A 20,771-nucleotide genomic window follows, 5' to 3' on the forward strand; every position below is an offset into this window, starting at 1 on the left:
ACATTGCTGGTTAGTTTCATCAAAGTGTCCTCCCAATAATTGATCCAGGAATTCCTTTGTCTTTTGGATAGAGTATAAAAATTATTTTACACTAGCAATGCAAGATTTAAAAAAAAAGTAAAAAAAAACGAAGCTATAAATAAATTCTAGTCTGTAATACATTTTAAAATATACATAAAAATAAATGCGTAAAATTAAATTAAATTTCACTTATGTAGAACAAAATTAATATGTAACTTTAGTGAATATAATATATTTTTACTAGAGAATAAAAGAGCCTTAAAAATCAAGTAAGATTTGCTTTCTGATCGCTTTGCTCATCAATGAATGAAATAACTAGAAAAGTATAAATAAATTCCAGTGTTTACTGAAATAAAAGCTGATTATATTGAACTATAATTCAAAAACATTAATATAACTATCTGTTTCTTAAATTAATCTTAGTTGTAGAAAAATTGTACACATGCAGAGTAGCTTTCAGACCAGGTAAAACACAAATTCAAATGGATATTTTTGAAGCTTGAATTTTAATCGTCAAAAGTAAATAAATACATGCAGAACTACTAATTAATTGGTTGATTAATTGATTCGTAACAATAGCTTTAATCACAGGTGCGAAATTCCACACATATTTCAAATTCTATAATGAGTTTTGTTATCAAATGACTGATAGTAAAGATGAACATTTCTAGACTTAAGATTTTCAATATAGGTTAGATCTTAATGACTTCAAATAACTGATATTTCACAATGTCATCATATTTTTAAGGAATGGAAGAAAAAACTTTTTTTTGTAATATTAGAAAGTTTGGAATATTTCAAGCTATAATAAACGTTTAAATATGTGGTGCTTGTAAATGTGTGGCTCGTTGAAATATGCGGCATCCATAACAAATCGAATTTTATTATTTCAACGATTTATTCTCTTGAAAATAACATGAAAATAGTTAAAATAATAATAAGAAGAAAAGCTTGATAAAAATAATTCATTTATCAAATTTGAATATCATTTTTTTTAAAAGATGCACTTATTATGATTCAATGCGGAATCAAGTAAGTTAAAATACGATATTGTCAAAGTTTGATGTTACCTTAAGCCGGAAAAAAAACTGAACCATACTGTACATTTTCTATTTGATGCCCTTATTGGTCATTAAATCTCATTAATTGAACTAAAATATTCTTCAATTATAAAAATTTTTTATGAATTTCAGCGATTTTGAACAATGTCGTTAAGGGGCAGAAATCAGAATTCAACGTTAAACTAATTTCTGCTATATATATATATATATAATGAGTGTAGAAATCATAATAAAAAGTGTTTAAGCAAAACCTTTCTAACACTTGAAGAATTGGAATTTTAATTACACAAGCAACTAAAAAAATGCTCGTCACTCAACTTATTCGCCTCCGTTAAAGAGCAGCACAGAAGCAATCATTTTAAATGACGGAGACGGAATTCCGTGGAATTCCATATATCTTCTAAATTTCTCCTCGCTAACTTTCTCTGCTAAAACAACTGCTATAAATTAGTTCGCTTCAAATCTCCTCGATGTTCAATAATTCAGGGAATGGCCCGTAAGAAAGACGGTTAATTACTTACAGTAAAATCTGGCGCACCGCTTTGGCGGGATAAGAGAGAATTCCTTGCAATGAACACCACACGATGTCGGAATAAATATTGCACCACTCTTGTTGATTAAATTTAATGGAGAAGTACGCCAACCATTTCCCTTGGCCCCATACTTTTTATGTCCCTAATTGAATCTCTGTTTGTGACAGCGAATCAATATCAGACTAAAGTTCCAGTTTATCGACATTCAGGAAGTTGTTGATTGTCAATTAAAGGCTGTACAAAGGAGCAAGTTTCATTTCGCTTTGGCAGACTGAAGGATTTTTATAAAACAAAATACATAATGTTGCTGTACAACTGATTATACCATATAAATGGTTGGAAAAGGAGAATTGAGTAGGAAAGTGCTTAAAAAGTAAATTTTGTGTTAAATAAAAACTTTTTTATGTAGGAAAAATATTTTTCCGTGATAAAGAAAGACAGTTATTACACTGAGTTAATGTTTTTAGTTTAAAAGTATTTTTTTGTAAATTACCAAAATCCAAAAATTTTTAAAAAAAATCTATTTTTTAGTTGAGTTTATTAAGTTATTGTATGTCATTTAAATGTATTTGACTTATTTAACTCGATTTCGTAAAATTGATAAAATATTACATATTTCCTGTTTTAACCTAATTTTTTTAATTTATGTTATCATTTTTTGTGGTACGTACTTTTAAGTAAAGATATTGAACCAAGTTCTCTATAAATATTTCCGGATTAAATAGCGGTAAAAAGTATTGGGACTTGTGGTACCGATACCCTTTACCGTGAGATCCTGTTAACTAGAACATGATACGATAAAAAAAAAATTGATACGCCATAATTTTCACGCTTCAATAATTACCAAAAAGTGACTCAATCACTCTAATTAAGCAAGTATTACTGCATAAACTAAGTTATAGTATATTGCAATTATTATGGATTTTAGTGTAAAATGCATTGCACCTAAACTGACGGTGCTTTATACCTTAGTTGGATCCGGAAATTTTAACAGTGTAGTAAAATATTCATTACTTTCTAGAATGGTTTATGATATCGGAATAATTTATGGAAATTTTCTGAGTTTTTACTTTATATGTAATTTTGGATGATGATACTCACTACATGAATCCGATACAAATTTTGTTTGGAATATTTCATAACTAGATCATAACTACATCGTAAATTTTAGTATTTTCTTAAAAGAATATATCAAGTTTGTTTAAGAAGATATGCAAAACATTTTTTTTAATCTGCTTTCTTTTTATATTTATTTAAAAATCAAGCTAATGAATTTCTTGAAACTGCCAATGTGCGTTTTTTTTCTTTTACTTTTTTGATTAGAAATTACACGGATTTTTTTAAATGTGTTTGCTTTAATTTTCCTTCACGTAATAAGACATGGAATGCTAAACAGAAAATCAATATAAAACATAAAAATCTGTGTTTTCAAAACACTAAAAAAATTTATTTCGATAGATATATTTTATAAAAATACTAACTATTGTTTTTTAAGGCATAGCAATTCTATCAAAAATTAGTAACACCAAAGTTCCAGAAAGAAATTTTTAAGTTATTTCATGTCATTTTTTTATATACATAAACATTACAAAAGCCTAAAAATTTAAAATGAAATCTGATAACTTTAGAAAAGCTTCAAAATGTGTCTAGGTTTTAATCAAATTCGACAAACATAAATGCGTTATAGAATTCTGTTAAAACTGAGATCGAGCAAAGTATATACAAACAGCAATTTCAAATTCAGGCGAACTCATGATATGTTCTGCGCTTTAAAAACTGTTCTATTCTGTCACTTCAAATTTTATTTTAAAATATTCAATTGTGGTTTTAAGACGAACTTGAATCATGCTAACCGTTTTTGAATGCTTTTGTTGTCGTCTTGTCTATATCAATACTAAATATTTCCAGATTTTTATAGGATGCGTTTCGTGAGTTCTGGCTTCTGACAACTGTTGAAGATGCCCTCTAGTGGTGAGCAGAGTTTAAAGAGTACAGCTAGAATAGCCTGGAAATTGGAGTGGTGTCCTGGTGTTGATTGGGCTTGTTGGCAATGCGTGTATATGGGATAGTATCAACCATTCTCGAATAAATGCCCTTTAATATAGAGGGAATAAAACATTTTGGAACAAAACTAGTTGTGATATTGCTATCACAGAATGCATTATATTTCAAACCTCTCATTCACCAACTGATTTCGTTTAATAATTATCCGGTACCTAGCACCAGTCTTCTGACTTACATGACTTGCGGCGGTTTACGAAAGATCCTGAAGATCATTCGACAACTAACCTCTAAGAACGCAGATGATTTACAATCTTAATTTCTCTCTTTCTCTCTCAGAGGATCTAAATTATAATTTTTTTTTTTGTAAAATCTCAAATCTCTCTAATTTTACGCATTTACGTCCCATCAATCACTAGTATTTATTAAGTTTCAACTGATATTACCAAAATATTGTTTCCTTTTCTTGAAACTGTAAAAATGTATTTAGTTAGAGCACGAGAATTGAGAAACAAAGGTCTCGGTTAGGCCTTCCCCCTATTCTGAAATATGCTCGAAGGCGTCTATAACTTATGCAAGTTGTTTAACCCATTGATGGTCTTGCTCGTAAGTAGTCGCATTTTAAACTGCAGTCAGTCTCAACATAGCTAAATTGGTATTTCCATGTTATTAAATAGGGAAATTATATATAATTTAAGCATCCTCCCAATTTTGCTCAGTTGCTGAACCACCTGTTGGTTAATGACCATCAAAATAACCATGTCGTTAACAGGTTCATTTAATATTTTTCATTAATATTTAATATTTTTCATCGGAAAGCATGCGGATATGCCTTTTGTTTCATTACAGAATTATATTAAGAAATTAACCATGTGTTATGAAAATAATGTTTAAATTACAAGAAAAATGACAGATCATGTTAATAAGTTCCATTTCACTTGCTCCGGTCCGTTAAAGCTAAGGTAGTGATCGGTAGCGATCAGACAATCGGACTTCGAAACGAAAGGGCAGGGTTTCGATCCTCGACTTCCCTCAGACCCACCGAGCTCATATGATATCGTAAATTCTGAGAAATTGAAAATCCTTGGTTTGTCGCTGAGCATTGGTCGGAATTGTATCACGGGTTCAGGGATCTGAAGAAAATTCTCTTCCTTTTTTTATTTCTTGGGTCAAAATTGGCTTCAAAAATGAGTTGGTCTGGCAAATATCCGGGAGGTTCTAAGCTAAGACATACTTTCACCTTAGCGATTCTCTCTCGTCAAACGAAATGGCAATTTCCTGACTTAATTCACAAAAACCAATGGATGGAGTGCTGGGATTGTTCAAATGTCATATGAGAAAACACTAATTCCCTCTGACTCTCTTAAAGAATTAAAAAAAAAAAATATTGGAAGTTCAATTTTTCTGCGTAATTACTACCATAAAAAACAGCAAATAAAACAGATTTTTATTTTTTTTTGTACCTAAGAGATAAGAATTATCTGAAAATCTTCTTTTAAGGACCCCTCTGTGAACTATTTTCAACTGCTTTATTTTGAATAAAATTTGAAAGTCACAAAGAAACTTAAACAACCTAGCAGCAAAAAATTTATTCTTATGATCCCCATATGAATCCCTGAATGGTAAACCATAAGAAAGTAAGTATAATATGAATAAAATGTCAAGAACAAGAAATTTCACTTTATCTTTGCATTAAACTTCAGCAGTAGAGAGCAAAGAAAATAACTTTGAATAAAAAAGGGCTTTGAAAAAAAGGAAGGAATCACGATTTTATGGTGTTTGAACAACAACAACTAGTTTAAAAGTCAATGAAAAATAAGAGCAAAAGATTTTTATATCGGAGAAAGTTTGAATCATGTCAAAGATTTTTCTTGCTGTCTCTTAACTCATAAATTTTTTCTTTCTAATAAAGTTAGCAAGTGATATGGAACATAAAATTTAGAAAAAAAAATTCAAAGAAACTGGGATTTATTAGAATAAAATGAATCAAAACAAAATGCAAAGCTACTTCAAAAAAAATATTTTGCTTGCTTAAAAATACTTTTTAAAATTGCTGCAATACATTTATTGTTAACTGAAAATTTAAATTTGATTGATCAGTTTAAATTTGATTGACAAGTTATTTTGTAAATGCTAATAAAATTAAATGTACTTACTAGTTTTGCTACTTTAATTTAAATTTGCTTTGCCTATCAAAGTATTCCTTGTAAATCTATGTGTACAAATTTAAATTTTAACATTTTAATATAACTATTTTTTCGTAGGTTTATTAAAAATGTATTGCAAATTAATGTACAAAAAAATCTCGAATTAAAAACTCAACCTACTTATTAATTTTTTAGAGTTTATGCTCATTTTTAATTCTTAATAATTTTTAATTTTTTCCTATACGACTGTGAGGGTGACAAAAAATGTGCTTTGTTCTCTAGAAAAAATTATTTTATCAATTAATGATTTTAAATATTTCCCACTAAGAGATGATCAAAACTGCCAGAATATGATAAAACTCATCATGTTTTTGACTCTATGGGAGCAACAAAAATCACAGAAATTTTTACCGAATTGCTTTGATATCGAACTCGGTAACATTTAAAATAAAATATGCTTTTTTTATTATGTGTCATAAAAATTTTGTGAACGTACTAATACTTGGTAATTTTACTGTGATATATATATATATATATATATATATATATATATATATATATATATATATATATATATATATATATATATATATATATATATATATATATATATATATATACATATATATATATATATATATATATATATATATATATATATATATATATATATATATATATATATATATATATATATTGTATATATTATACCACGGTGAACTTGGTATAAAAATCATCAATTTGGTAAAATTCGCATTTTTACAAAATGTGAGGTAATATGAATTTTCTAGTTTTAAACACTAGAATATCTGATATGCCATTACGCTGTGAACGAAGAAATTACTCAATGAATTGCTTAAATACTATATATTTTAGTTTTATAGACCAGAGCTATGTTTTATCTTTCAGAAATGTCATTGCGCTACTATATAGCAATTTTATCAGAATTTTTTTCTCTGTTTAGAAGTTAACAGATGCGGGAAATTTATGTGTAAACATCACACCTTATGCACATTTTCATTGTCTGATTGCCAAAAAAAAGAGCAGAAGAGTAGAAAATAGTTACAATGCAACAGTGACATTATTTTATAAAACGTTATTGCATTCGTATTATTTTATTTAGGTAATATTTTGAGCTGAGTATTGAATAATTACATAAAAACACAATATTATTGCATATTCCAATAATACAGCTTCATCATTAGAAAGCTTATTTCAAGTAATCCCTCATCTGAGTTTTACAGTTTCTAACGGCAAGTAACTCATGTATTTTTACAAACCATGACTATATAAAATTATAGAACATTTTTGAAATTAGGGCAAATCAAATTAAACACATAATTAAAAGGAATAAAAGACAGCATCGATTGATCCCGATTAAAGATTGAACAGATGGATAGATTGACAAAACATATAGGTGAAAAACGTAACTGGATCCATTATTTTATGATTTCAGTGTATCACTGTGTTTTAAAATATCTAGTGTACAGTGGTTCGCCTCTCATAATGCAATTATGCAATTAATGCTATTTATGCAAATCAGTTTCGACATTCATTACATTTGTTGGCCCCGTCTAAAACACATTTCTTGCCGAAATTGTCCGTATTTGAAATGATGTCTTAGTGATGGGTGGAATTTTTTTTCTTAAATATTAGGATATATCTGAGTTGGATTTGAAACATTATATTAAACTCTGAATTGGTATTCGGAATTTTAGAACATTAAGTTACGCAAAGATGGTTTTCAATTCAATGAGCTTCATCAACTTTAATTGAAGGGATAACACCTGGAAAGAATATGTATTTTTAAAAACCATACCATTTTTGCTCCGAAGACTAAAGAACAAAAATATATTCTTAAAATCCACTCCTCCTATATTTTGTAGTTTGAGACATAAAATGTAATTGGTATAATTATAATATTTGTATAATTTTGATATTAAAAGATTCAGATTAAGAAAGTATGTAGGTATCTGAAAAAAAATTGCGCATCAAATTCTTAAACAATTGAGATAAAAATCTAAAAAAATAAATTTTCAGATATAAATATATTCCTTAATTCTAAATATTGAAGATAACGAAATGAATAACGTTTTTATAAATGATAAGTTCATAATTATGTTACTTTCCTGTTTATACTTGAACATTTCATTAAACCAATGCTTGATGTATCAGTAATAAGTATATATACTTGGAAGCTATTAATATATATTTATATCTATATAATGAATGGCAACTCAAAAGAATAAGTACCTCGTTAAAACACTCAAATTTCAATTTTAAAACTTTTTCTCCATTGTTTCAGCCTTTGCTTCGAAATTTAAATCACCATAATGTCTTCTGAAAATCCACCATTCCTATATTTTATTGTTTTTGATGCAATGTTTATTTGTTATAATTGTAGTTTTTGTATATTTAAGTTATAATGAGTCTCAGAGAAGGGCTGTGTATACATATTTGCAAGAATTAAATGTATCCAAACAGACTTTTTTCGCATTAAACACATAAATAATTAAAATAAAAATCTAAAAAAAGAATGGAAATCTTCAGAAATCAATTCTAAATGTTTAAAAGGAAGAGTTATATTTAGATAAATGACAAGTTAATAATTATATGACTTTCTTGCTGATTCTTGAACTTTACGTATAACTAATGCTAGAAATATTGATAGAATGTAAAGTTAGGAGTTATCAACATTTTTTATTGCATAAGCATAGAAATATTTTTATTGACGTTTGAATATAAAAATGCACCATTTATAAATTTGATTTAGGATACGAGAATAAAAGACATTTTTATCATTATTCAGGAAGTATAAAAATATATTTTATCCCTTATCTCCTGATATGAACTAAAGTGATCTATGACTTTTAAGTCCTTTCAGCATTTCATTTGAAAAGACCCTTTAAAGGGACCAGTCTTATCTCTGTTTGAAAGATATCGAATTTATTCTTCCGAAATCGCAAATATTTTTTACGAGAAGAATAAAAAAAAGTCAATATGATGTAGTTCGGAACTTTGAAAATATAACAAACATTTGAAATGAAAAAAGTGAATTTGGATGTTTTAAAGGACTCTAAATAGAAAAAAGTACATTTGAATTATTTATAGAAAAAGATTATTTTTACTTATTTATTAAGACTGTATTCTTTTTTCTTGAGATAAAAAATGAATTTTTGCTAAAAATATTTGATGCCATTAAAACTATAAAAACTTTTAAGGGTTTTTAAGAAATTCTAATAATTTTAATTGCAATTTAAATAATTCATTTATTTAGAAAATAAGTTTCAACTATGTATATATCTATATATTTGTTATCCAAGACCAAATAATTGGAGAAAAAGATAAATCATTGTGATGCCATTATTAGCATTACATATCTTAAAGCTTACAATCCTTTAATTTCATAAATTTGTTTTTTTTTTTAATTATTTTTATTCCTGTTATTATTAAATTAAATTAGCTATTTAATTTTTACCAAATTTCCTGAAAAGATAAGATAAATTCTTTTATTCTTTTCTTAACAATCAATATAATGGATAACTTTTTTAATCCAATACAAATGCATAACTCAATATGGTGTAACTAATCATTAATTCGATTGATCATAATCTAATTTTAACTTTATTTTATTAAGCTACTTTATTTCTCGAACCACGAAAATATATCATTTGCATGGTAATTTCATATTCAAATGGTATTTTTGGTGATTAAGTTGTAGCCAGATTATTCAAAATTTAATATTAATAATGCGAGGTGTCCATTCAATATGGTTAATAAATAAATACGGTTATTAATGGGCTATGGTTGTACTTATATATATATATATATATATATATATATATATATATATATATATATATATATATATATATATATATATATATATATATATATATATATATATATATATATATATATATATATATATATATATATATATATATATATATAATCTGTATTAAGAATAAACATGGTTTTTATTTCTGTTATTTCAACCCCAGTTGTTTTAAGTTATTATCTTTTAAACATAGATACACATTTTTTGAAAATTTAAACACTAGCAACTCCATTAAAGTTCTGCAGAAAAATACTGAATGTAAAGAAAATACTAAATAAATATTAAAAAGTGGAAAAAGATACATGAATAAAAGTATTAAAAGTAATACTGAAAACCCTTAAAATTAATTCATATTTTCTCTATGTTACTCAATACTCGAATCAGTATTTAATATATTGCTACAAATGATTACATTTTCAATGTTCCTCCTTCAAGTTTTTATTCTAAGTGCATATAAGTGTTAAGTACATCATTTCATTTAGAAGTCTTAAACTATTCTAAATTATCTGTGATAAATTTTTTAATAAAATCACAGAAAGGGCCAAATTAAAGAATATTTACAGAAGCAATTTGAACTAATTATATTAATTAATTCTAAGTAAAAAAAAAGTTAAGGAAAAGATGTAACGCTCTGAGCAGTACTACATTAATGAGTCCTAATTTATCTCAGATCAAATTAACAATGGAAATAATAAAAAAAAATATGAGTTAAAAATGATACAAATTATTACAAAGACCAAAAACGTAAAAAACTTAACGAATTTTATTTTTAAAGAACCGTAAATTTTTCTGGTTTAATTGGCTGTGTAACAAAATTTTAATTGCTTTTACGTTGTGTTTCAGGGGTGGAATAAAAAAAAATCATTTCAGAATAAAAAGAAATTCTAAGATATAATAATAATTTATTTTTTCACGATGTAAAATAATCGATCACTTCAGGTTAATTCAATGAAAAAAATTTCATTATTTTACTGTGCAACAATCATTTTTCACCTTTATAACTTTTTTCGCTATTATAATTATTTTCACTGAGTTAAAACATACTTTCATTTACTTGATCATTAGCGAAAAGCAGATTAGTTCAATTACAACTTCGATGCATCTATCTCAATTAAATTTTTTTTTCTATTTTTGTGAATGCATATTTTTATTTACTTCTCAAGAGGATTTTTTTTATTCAATAAAGGTCAAATATGAAAAATGAGACGCTTTATAAAACTACTATTAATTTTAGTATTAGAATTGAAGGGCAAGAACATCGTATTTATAGTACAACAAAAAGTCATCATTAATCTTTGGCTTCTTCTCACAATGATGAATTGAATGAAAAGTAATATTTTGTTAGGAAATGCCTTTCATTTTATTTTTTACCTCCCTGAGATTGAAATATGAACAAATAACTTTTGATCTTCTATCAATTTAAGTTCTTTTATAGAATGTAATATGATCTCTAAATTTTACAGTTTATTATGCTTTATAGAATTTTATTGCTGCTTAAATAAGGTTGAATTTCCATTTATATAAATGTATAAAATTACTTTCTTGTTAAAGTTTCTTAGTATTGCTTCAGTATTTCTAAAATATTTACTCTGCATGTACCCGATTTATTAATGATTATATTTATTTATGTACATAGATATTAACCGATACAATGCAAATTCATTAAGAATTTAATTTATAAAAGTTGACGTAAACGATTTTCCCCATAGTATTGCCATTATTTTCAAATGTTTCAAAAAATAGCATTATTATATAAAGCAATTTAAATTCCTTAACTATAAAAAACTTATTTGCCTTCTGTACAAGGATACTTCAAGTTTAAACTCCAGATTTCATATCTCAAGTCAGTAATTTTTTTGTATTTTATCTTTATATCAATAAGGTAGTATATTTTGCCTCTTTTTTAATTATGTTCTTGTTTTAGTTTGTCTTATTTGATGAAATTATCTTGACCTTATACGAATCCTGACCTTATACGATTTGAACTAGAGGATTTACTCCAAGTTAAATTTCTAAAGTAAGGAAAAATTCTGATGTTAGTTTTTTTCCCCAGCCAATATACTAATGTCCATAATTTCTAATTCAATATATGTTTTAGATTTGTAAACAAAAAGGAATCTTTTGATATAATAATAAAGTAGAAAGTGTACAAATTACTTAATATAAAATTAGTAAACGCCGCTCTACTTGCTTTTATTATTTTGGAAAAATTACGAAAATAACTTTTTAAAAGAAATTTTCAATATTTAATCAAGACATTTTCTCTTGATGGTGTAATAGTACTATTTGTAGTGAATTCTAGTTAAACAAGAAATAAACCTGGCATATTTCGTATTAAAATTTGAGATAAAAATTACATACTCTTACTGCACTATAAATGCTCGGAATCGGATTATGGTATAAAGTATTAGTACTTAGAGTACACCAGCCCTTAAATTCATTTTACCATAAAATTCAATTTTACCATAAAATATTATACCGCTATTTTTTCAGTAACATTTATTTAATTACAGTGATTGAATGATTTTACGGTAATTACTTCAATAAATTTTACGATATATTAGATATTTTGTTCCAATAAAAATGGAATGTTTGGTTTTAATGTACCGATATCTTTTACCGTAATTTGAATCGGAATTTTTACAGTGTGAAAGTTAGCACTTAGATTCTATTTTTATATACTGTTTAAAAAAATACTAATGATTTTAAATTAGATGGAGAACAAGTATTTTAATTTCGTATTTGACCTTTTTATGGGATTTGTGGCGTAACTACCACTACGAATATTAAACATCAATTCACTGGTATATAAGACATGCTAACTTGATTCATTATCACCTTATGTAATACTACATGAGCAATTTGCTCATTACTAATTTTTCTACTTTCAATTTTAGATTTACAGCACCAGAAGGAAACACCTCCAGGAACTCATCTCACGATGAAGGGGTAAAGGGCCGTTCCGGCCTCAGGCACCCCGACCAACCAACAAGACAAGACTTGATTCATTCACGAGGTACCTTTTGATAGATGAAGGTTGGCACGGTCGATAACTCCGCCCCCACATTGGTGACCTCCGGAGGTGATTTGTACAAGTAGTAACGCCCACTTCGCAAAAGTCTTGACAGTAACGCCTACTTCGTTGGATTGTCCACATTGAACAGTTGACTTGCTACTTGTGATTGCCTCATAATCAATCTCCTCACGCAGTTGCTAATCAGTTTCGTCTCGATTAAACACAACGTCAGCCTGCATACACTCAACTGATAATAGCAACACAGGAGCAACTACGACTGTGAAGTTAATACACCTCTCACTTTCAGCACTCAAAAACCTGATAACTCTCCCCCCCCCCGGTCTTTCACAAGTACAGCAACCAGTGGTAACGGTAACCGAATTCTATCCATCATAAAATTCTGGTGGGGGAGTATTGTGGCGTAACTACCACTACGAATATTAAACATCAATTCACTGATATATCAGACATGCTAACTTGATGCAAGAGAGATCAACTCAAGCCTTCACAGAGTACGGTTGTGTTGTGACCAAGCTCTGAGCGAATCATGTTTTCTCGACGATCCGGACGAGGAGGCAAGACTATGTCTAGCTTTCCTTCACCACCGATGAGTACGCGTAAAGTTATATATCCTAATCTTATAAGACCAGATTTACAACCGGGCGAAATATATGAAAATCAATATGGAGACTTCATATATAGGAATAAAAGAGGTAACAGCACCGGCATGCTCACGGACTTCCAGGTTCCCGAGGGAGCAACTAGGCCATACTACTCAGCTAATCCAATTCCAGACCCAGTGACAACTATGCCTGAACAGCCGAGTACCCCTGTGGAAACTCCAATTATGGAGATGGAAGAAAATGAACCTGCAACGGAAATCGACATCATCACTCCTATCACAGATCATGAACGGAACCAAGAGCCGATACAAGAGGCCTCGGCCTCCGAATCGGAAAAACAGACCGAGAATATCATAGAACCCCCGGCAAAGAAAAGGAGGAAGAAGAAGAAAAAGCCAACTGATGTAAATAAAACCACTGAGAGCACTACTACAACGACATCTAACAGCATCTCTCCTTCAGAGCCCATTTCACACCCGGAGCCAGTGAACCCTCCAACATCGGAAACTATGGATGTGATCTCAAATAATGACCAAGAGCCTCCCAAAGAAGCAGAAAAAGCTCTTCCAGCTAAATTTGCCAAAATCATCATCCGTGGACTCCCAGATAATTTTAAAACTGAGATAATTTCCCAAGAATTTGAGAAATTGGACCTGAAACTACATAGAGTTACCCAGTTTAAGAAGAGAGTGGGTGGAGCTTATAAGCCCCTCCCCCTGTTCCTTATCATCGCACCAATAGCAGACCAGGAAAAGATCTTCTCCCTGAAGAAAATACAGCAGAGTAACATCAGCACCGAGAGATTCCGTGGCGGCCGGTGGCAGCCACAGTGCTTTCGATGCCAGGGCTTCGGCCATACGCAAAGAACTTGTACCAGCCAGCCTCGATGTATGAAATGTGCAGAAATGCACTACTCGTACGAATGTGTTAAGGATAAAGCTTCTCCCGCCAAGTGCTGCAACTGCGAGGGAAATCACACCTCAAACTTCACTGGGTGCGAGGCCCGCCCCAGTCGAAAAAGACCTCAGATCAAGCCCACACCTGCAACTGCAGCTCACAGATTAGTTTCACTAGTGAAAGAATTGCAGGAGTTACTCAAAAATCAAGAAGTGACCAGATTACTACAATCTCTACTCAACGGGGACTCCCCATCTCAATGATGATCATCTCACCTTCACTCATGCCCTACTCCAATGATGAACTGAACTTTCTTAGAAATTTTATTTCGAACTTTCCAAACATATGACTCCCAAGCATATGTCTACCCAGAATCGATGAATCGGTTGGTGGCCCTTCGGGCCAAATACCGAGTTCCTACTAATATCAAGCATCAAGCATCAAACTTGATGCAATCACGAGGTACCTTTTGATAGATGAAGGTTGGCATGGTCGATAACTCCGCCCCCACAGGATTAAATATGAATTTGACTACTGTATTATGTAGGATAACAAATTATTTTCCCCATTTAAAATGTATATATTTAAAGCTTCATTTTCCTGGCAAATCTAGCATAACTTTGAAAGAAATGCTATATTTTTTGTTTGCTAAGTGTTAAAGTTAATTGATAAAGCTGTCAGTTAAAAAGTGCAGGTCAGTTGACCAGACTGAAGTGTTTATAGAAATAAATCTGAATGTATGATGAATGAATTTCGTATTTAAATAAATAACGTAAATAGAACAATTATTAAATATTTAACAAAATATGAGCTTTCATTATATATTAATATAATTGTTATTTTGCAGATTTTAAAGAAGAATTTAGGAGAGGAGACATGCGAGAGAATGGTGCACCTTACATTGTTTTTCGTTTGAATTAAAATATTTTCGTTGCGCTTTAAACTTTTTTCGTTGTACTTTACATTTTTTTCTGCGCTTAACAATTTTTATCTGCACTTTTCAACTGCGCTTTACCTTTTTTCCCTTATTTTTCATAAGTTTAAACAAAAATCCATTGCAAAATATGATTTTTTTAACTTTTATCTACTGTAAAACTTTATTTTAAGGTTTGTTAAAATATTAAAATAATGTGCGCAAGTACCATTTCCTGCTTCAAGCACATTTGACGCATAAATACTAAAGTTACCTGACGAAGATTTACATTTGAAATCATAAACTTCCGCTCCAGATAATGACATATATTGAAACAATAATATAAAAAACTTCCTGACTTTGAAAATACTCTTTCTCATATGATATCTAGAAGAAAATACATAAGAAAGTGGGTGTCGTTTTCGTTACCCCACTGAAAAATTTGTCAATTTAACACTGTATGTACAGCTGTCTCATAAATTGTTATTTAAATACCTTTATCGTCTTGAATGATATTTTCGAAGAACTGGTAATATTGATGGATTATATAAAATGTTTATTCCTTTCGTAAAGCGATATTTTTTTATAATTTATAATTAATTATCACAGTCATTTTAATCATCTTTTAAACTGAGATATTTTTTTTTTATTTCCGCTTGAATACGTAATAAAAATTAATTACGCTTTTTCTCTTACTTAACTCCAAATGCTGCTTAAACTTAAAATTCATCCTTTTGCAGACAAAAATTTAAAATAAATAAGACATAAAAAATAAGCATAAACGCAAGAATAGTTGCGTTAAAAGTTACAAATAGTTACGAATAATAATTAGGAAGATTAGTTACGAATAAGCGTTAGTTTTGCTGTTTTTATATGTTGCATTATTTTTTCTTTATCAAATTCAAAAAAGGAGTTTAATAGATCTGATCAGTCTCTGATTTATAAAGTTATAAAGTGATTTATAAAGTGAAAACAAAATTAAGGAAGTTTGCAATTTCTTTTTTGTTTTAATTTGCTTTAAGATGCATGTAGAAGAGAAACTACAGTTGAACTGATAATTTTTTAAAATAAATAAAAAATTTTAAAAGAAATATTAAAAAAAAAATTGTATCAAACAATTTAAAATATGTATAATCCTTTTTAATGTGCCTTACATATTTTGCAAATACATTTCAGCAGAAAATGTTAAAATAACCCAAAAAACATACAAAACAAAGACATCTTTTCTAAAAAGTTTATAAGAGATAAACGTAGCGTAGATAAATTAAATCAATTTATTAGTCAATGCAGATTTGAGTGTATTATAGAAAAATAAATTTGTACCATAATACGAATGAAATAACCTATTACAAAGCGGCTGATTTATCTCAAAGCAAATAACATTTTATTTTGTAATAAACAATAAGATAGACAAGCTAAATATTGAGTAAATATAGAGTAAATAATATGAAATGCAACACGTATCGCTAGATAACTTTTAACAAAGAAATATTAAAAAGGAAGTCACGAATGAAATCGTTTTTGTCGAGCAAAAAATAAATAAATAAAAAGATAAAATAACAAATAAATAAAAATATTTGTTTTCCTTTCGATTCACAAGGAAGTGTAAATTTAATTTCGGTAAGAGATTTAGTTTTAACCTGTTTTTCTTTCTATTACAGTAAATTGGATCAGAGCGAAGTGAAAAAAAAATAGGATATATACATATGAGTTTATAAGAATTTCAATGAGATTAAAGGCTCGTAATTCTTACTTTGCTTTACAAGATTGCATTTTTGCAAAAAAGAAAACTTGAATTTGTTTATTGGACAACTTTTAATTTAATCAGGATGAATTTTTATCTTTCAAATAAAAATGAAGATTATACTCGCTTCACTGAACAACGTCTTTTTCTTCCAATATTACGCCATCCTCGAAAAAAAAATGAACATCAAAATCCAATTCATTGTGGAACAATGCAATACAATTCCATTGAGACATAAGTATATTTCAATTTCTCTTTATAGGAAAACTCAATCTCAAATACGATGTTTTTCATTTTGTATAATAGGAAAAATATTGAATTTATTATTTTGATTAAATTGGAATAATTATGAATAATGTAAGATTATTTTCAATAGTTCATTAAATCATTCACTGTTAGAATTTCCGAATGTGTTTAACTATATTATGCTATTTTTTAAAAATATAATTACGTAATTCTATGACTCAACTTGAAGAGAAAGATTGCTTGATTTATCATCTTATTAACTAACCCGATATAAATAAATTTAAATCGATACTACAACGTAGTAATAATTTTATTCGACCCATACGCCATGGATTGAAAAGTTTGTATATTTCCTTTATTTATATTAAAAAAAATTTGTGGCTTTGGGAAATAATACATATATTTTATAAAAATATAGATAAGGAAAAAAAAAATTTGAAATGCCATCTGAAAAGTAGGAAAAAGCTGTCAGTTTACTAAACGAATGTTTAGCTATTTATGGCTAGGTTTGATGCAAATTTTCAATGCCTATAGAAGTATCTATAATTTAAATCAACAATGATTTAATTCGGATTATTAAATTTATTTACATCATATTCAATTGAAGCTTACTTTTTTACGACCTATGTATTTACGTATATAGTTCCTTTCAATTTTAATAAATTATTGAAGAGAAGAGGGAGGAGCTCCAAAACTTGAACATTTGAAGTTACCCATTTAAGAATGTTTCTTCTCCAAGATAACTTATAGTGGAGTGGCTATCGTCGCTTTCTTAAACAAATAGTAGCATTGTTTACTTTTTTGCATAGTTGATTCATGGAAACAATGGACAAGTATCATTAAGAGTACTTAATCGAGAATTAATTGAAATCACAATTTAATTATAAGACTATCTAGGAGGGATAATACCGAATCAAGTTTAAATGACCATGATGGTTAATGCCATCAGAAATTTGTAGTCACAGAATTCGCTTCTCAGACAAGTTTGTAAATATTAATCAGAAGTTGGGTGGTGCTTAAGCTGCCACCATGGATAGAACCCCGATCATTACAATGACAAGTCAATGCCTTAACCACTGTGCTCTTAATAACTCTTTATGATTCAGCAATTTTTGGCATTATTCATCTTTTCTAAATTCTATTCTCCTATTTCTTATATTTCTACACTGGTAGATTATAATTATTACTTTCATTTAGAAATTACTTCCAGAAACAAATTTATGCAATTAAATTTATTCAGAGTACAACGGCGGGTGGGTGACCACTTGGATCAGTCTGCGTAGGGACGAGGGTGTGCGGTATTGGTCCTCGTTAAACTGTGCTACCGTAAAGTGCTCGACTTCGCGCGCAGGTCGTCGGGCTACCGAAGCGGGGGTGCCATCCCCCCCGCCGAGGATCAAAATTGTGATGGCATGTCTTCGGATCATCCTCCGGGATGTTTCCCAGACCGTCACCAATAGCCCATTGTGCAGCTCTAGTGCGACGTAAATTAACAACAACAACAACAACATCAGAAGTACAACGATGTCATTTTAATAAATAGTCATTTATTAATTTTAATTTGTTTGTAATTATCAGTATTCAAAAAATGTTTCGCCCTTAAAAATTTTATATATATATATATATATATATATATATATATATATATATATATATATATATATATATATATATATATATATATATATATATATATATATATATATATATATATATATATATATATATATATATATATATATATATATATATATATATATAATATAATATAATATAATATAATATAATATAATAAATATATAATGCCACATGTACAGTTTGCGTAATTTGCGTAATGTGATAATTTATTCTTTTATTTAAATCTAATCTTTTAATTTTCTCAAGTTAGGGTTTTATTTTCTCGATATAAACATAATTTTCTTGAAGCTTCATGTCAAGCAAAATTTCACTTTTCTTTTCATTAAGTATTAACTTTCTAACATTCTGTTTGCCCATCCTCATAACCAATTCCTTTCATCCTAACCAATCCCTTCCATCTGATTTTCAAACTCTCCCCCTTTAACTTTAATTGGCTAACGTTTTTCAGGGTCTACCAGTTAACGAATTTTAAGATGCTTTAATGCATCAATATTCTCTATTTTGCATGCTTGCTGGTTACACCAGGTGGCGTACCCTCTACATTTTTTTCCGAGGTGTAGACTTTGGTAGAGAGAATTTCTTTTTTACATCCTTTTTCTTCTCAGCCTTTAATTTTAAATTAAATCCGCAAACCGTAATTGATTTCTATAAATTTGAATATCTATATTTATACTTATAATTTCCTTTAACATTTGAGACCCTTTAAAATTTAATCCTTCCTTCTACATTTAATTTTTTCACCAGATAAATTTCTCTTTCTCCTTTTTCTTTTAATATGCATGACGCATTATTTAAATTCTCTTGTCACCCATTTTTAATTCTAGTTTTATTCTTCTTTTTTCTTCTTATATTACTGAATGCGGCATATATATATATATATATATATATATATATATATATATATATATATATATATATATATATATATATATATATATATATATATATATATATATAATTGCTGCTTGTTATTTTACCATAATATTTGAATGAAAATTCTAATAGTGTATAGATAATATCATATTACATAAATACTTAGTTTTGAACTATTTACTTAAAACTATGTAAACGAAGTCTTTCAACATATTTCTCTGTCACGAGATTGGTTCGTCCTAATATAAACATGCAGATTCCACACAAATATATATATATATATATATATATATATATATATATATATATATATATATATATATATATATATATATATATATATATATATGTATGTAATAATATGCCTTTAAAGGCAAGATAATTTAACACTCTTAGGCTTTTTCATATTTTTCTTGGCTTGATAAATGTGTGCCGATTCTCAACATTCCTGCTAGGGAAACTAAAAATGTAACAGACAGTGAGTCCGGAGCTTTTCAGCTACCCGTGATTTATGTTAAATGTAAAAAAAAAATTAATAAATAAATAAATAAAAAAAATAATAATAATAATTTTAAAAAAAATAATACCTGTGACTTGACTAGCTATTTTATATTGTACTGTTATTGTCGATGTCCATCCTTTGAGTCTGTAATGTAACGCTGCTAGTTAATCAATGTAAAATTAAATTCTCGCTACTAGGCAGGGATAGCTAGGTCAGTGGGGCGCCGGGTCCTTGTGCAAGAGTTCGTGGTTTCGGTCCCCCCTGTGTAGTAAATGGTGACTGATGCACGCTAAATCTGTCTGGTCTCAAAGTCCTCCATGTTCCCATAACAAATCAATACCTCTGGGGGTACCGATCCAGGAGTTTCCTTGTCTTCTGAATTGGTTCAAAACTACAAGGCTACGGAGTTGAACATTAGTAGTCGTGAACCCAAAAATTGGGTCGGCTGTTCAACGGCGGTCATAAAAAAATACTTAATATTACTTAATAAAATGCCTTTTTATCTGAATAAGCCGAAGTCTCTTTAATTATCTAGCCTGTAATGGCATATTATTACAAGATATAGAAGTCGGTCTCTCACAAAGAACCATAAGAAATCAAGGTAAACCAGAGGAGGCCAGATAAAAGATTATTTTCTGAAGTTAATGGGCAATAATTCGTAGATGAAGTACGCATTAAGATACTCCCAAAAATACCCAGCATCAGAGTGGCGCTA

Source organism: Parasteatoda tepidariorum, chromosome 10 (genome assembly GCF_982258835.1).
Source record: "Parasteatoda tepidariorum strain Cologne lab strain chromosome 10, Ptep-v5.0, whole genome shotgun sequence".
In the NCBI taxonomy this organism is placed as follows: domain Eukaryota; kingdom Metazoa; phylum Arthropoda; class Arachnida; order Araneae; family Theridiidae; genus Parasteatoda; species Parasteatoda tepidariorum.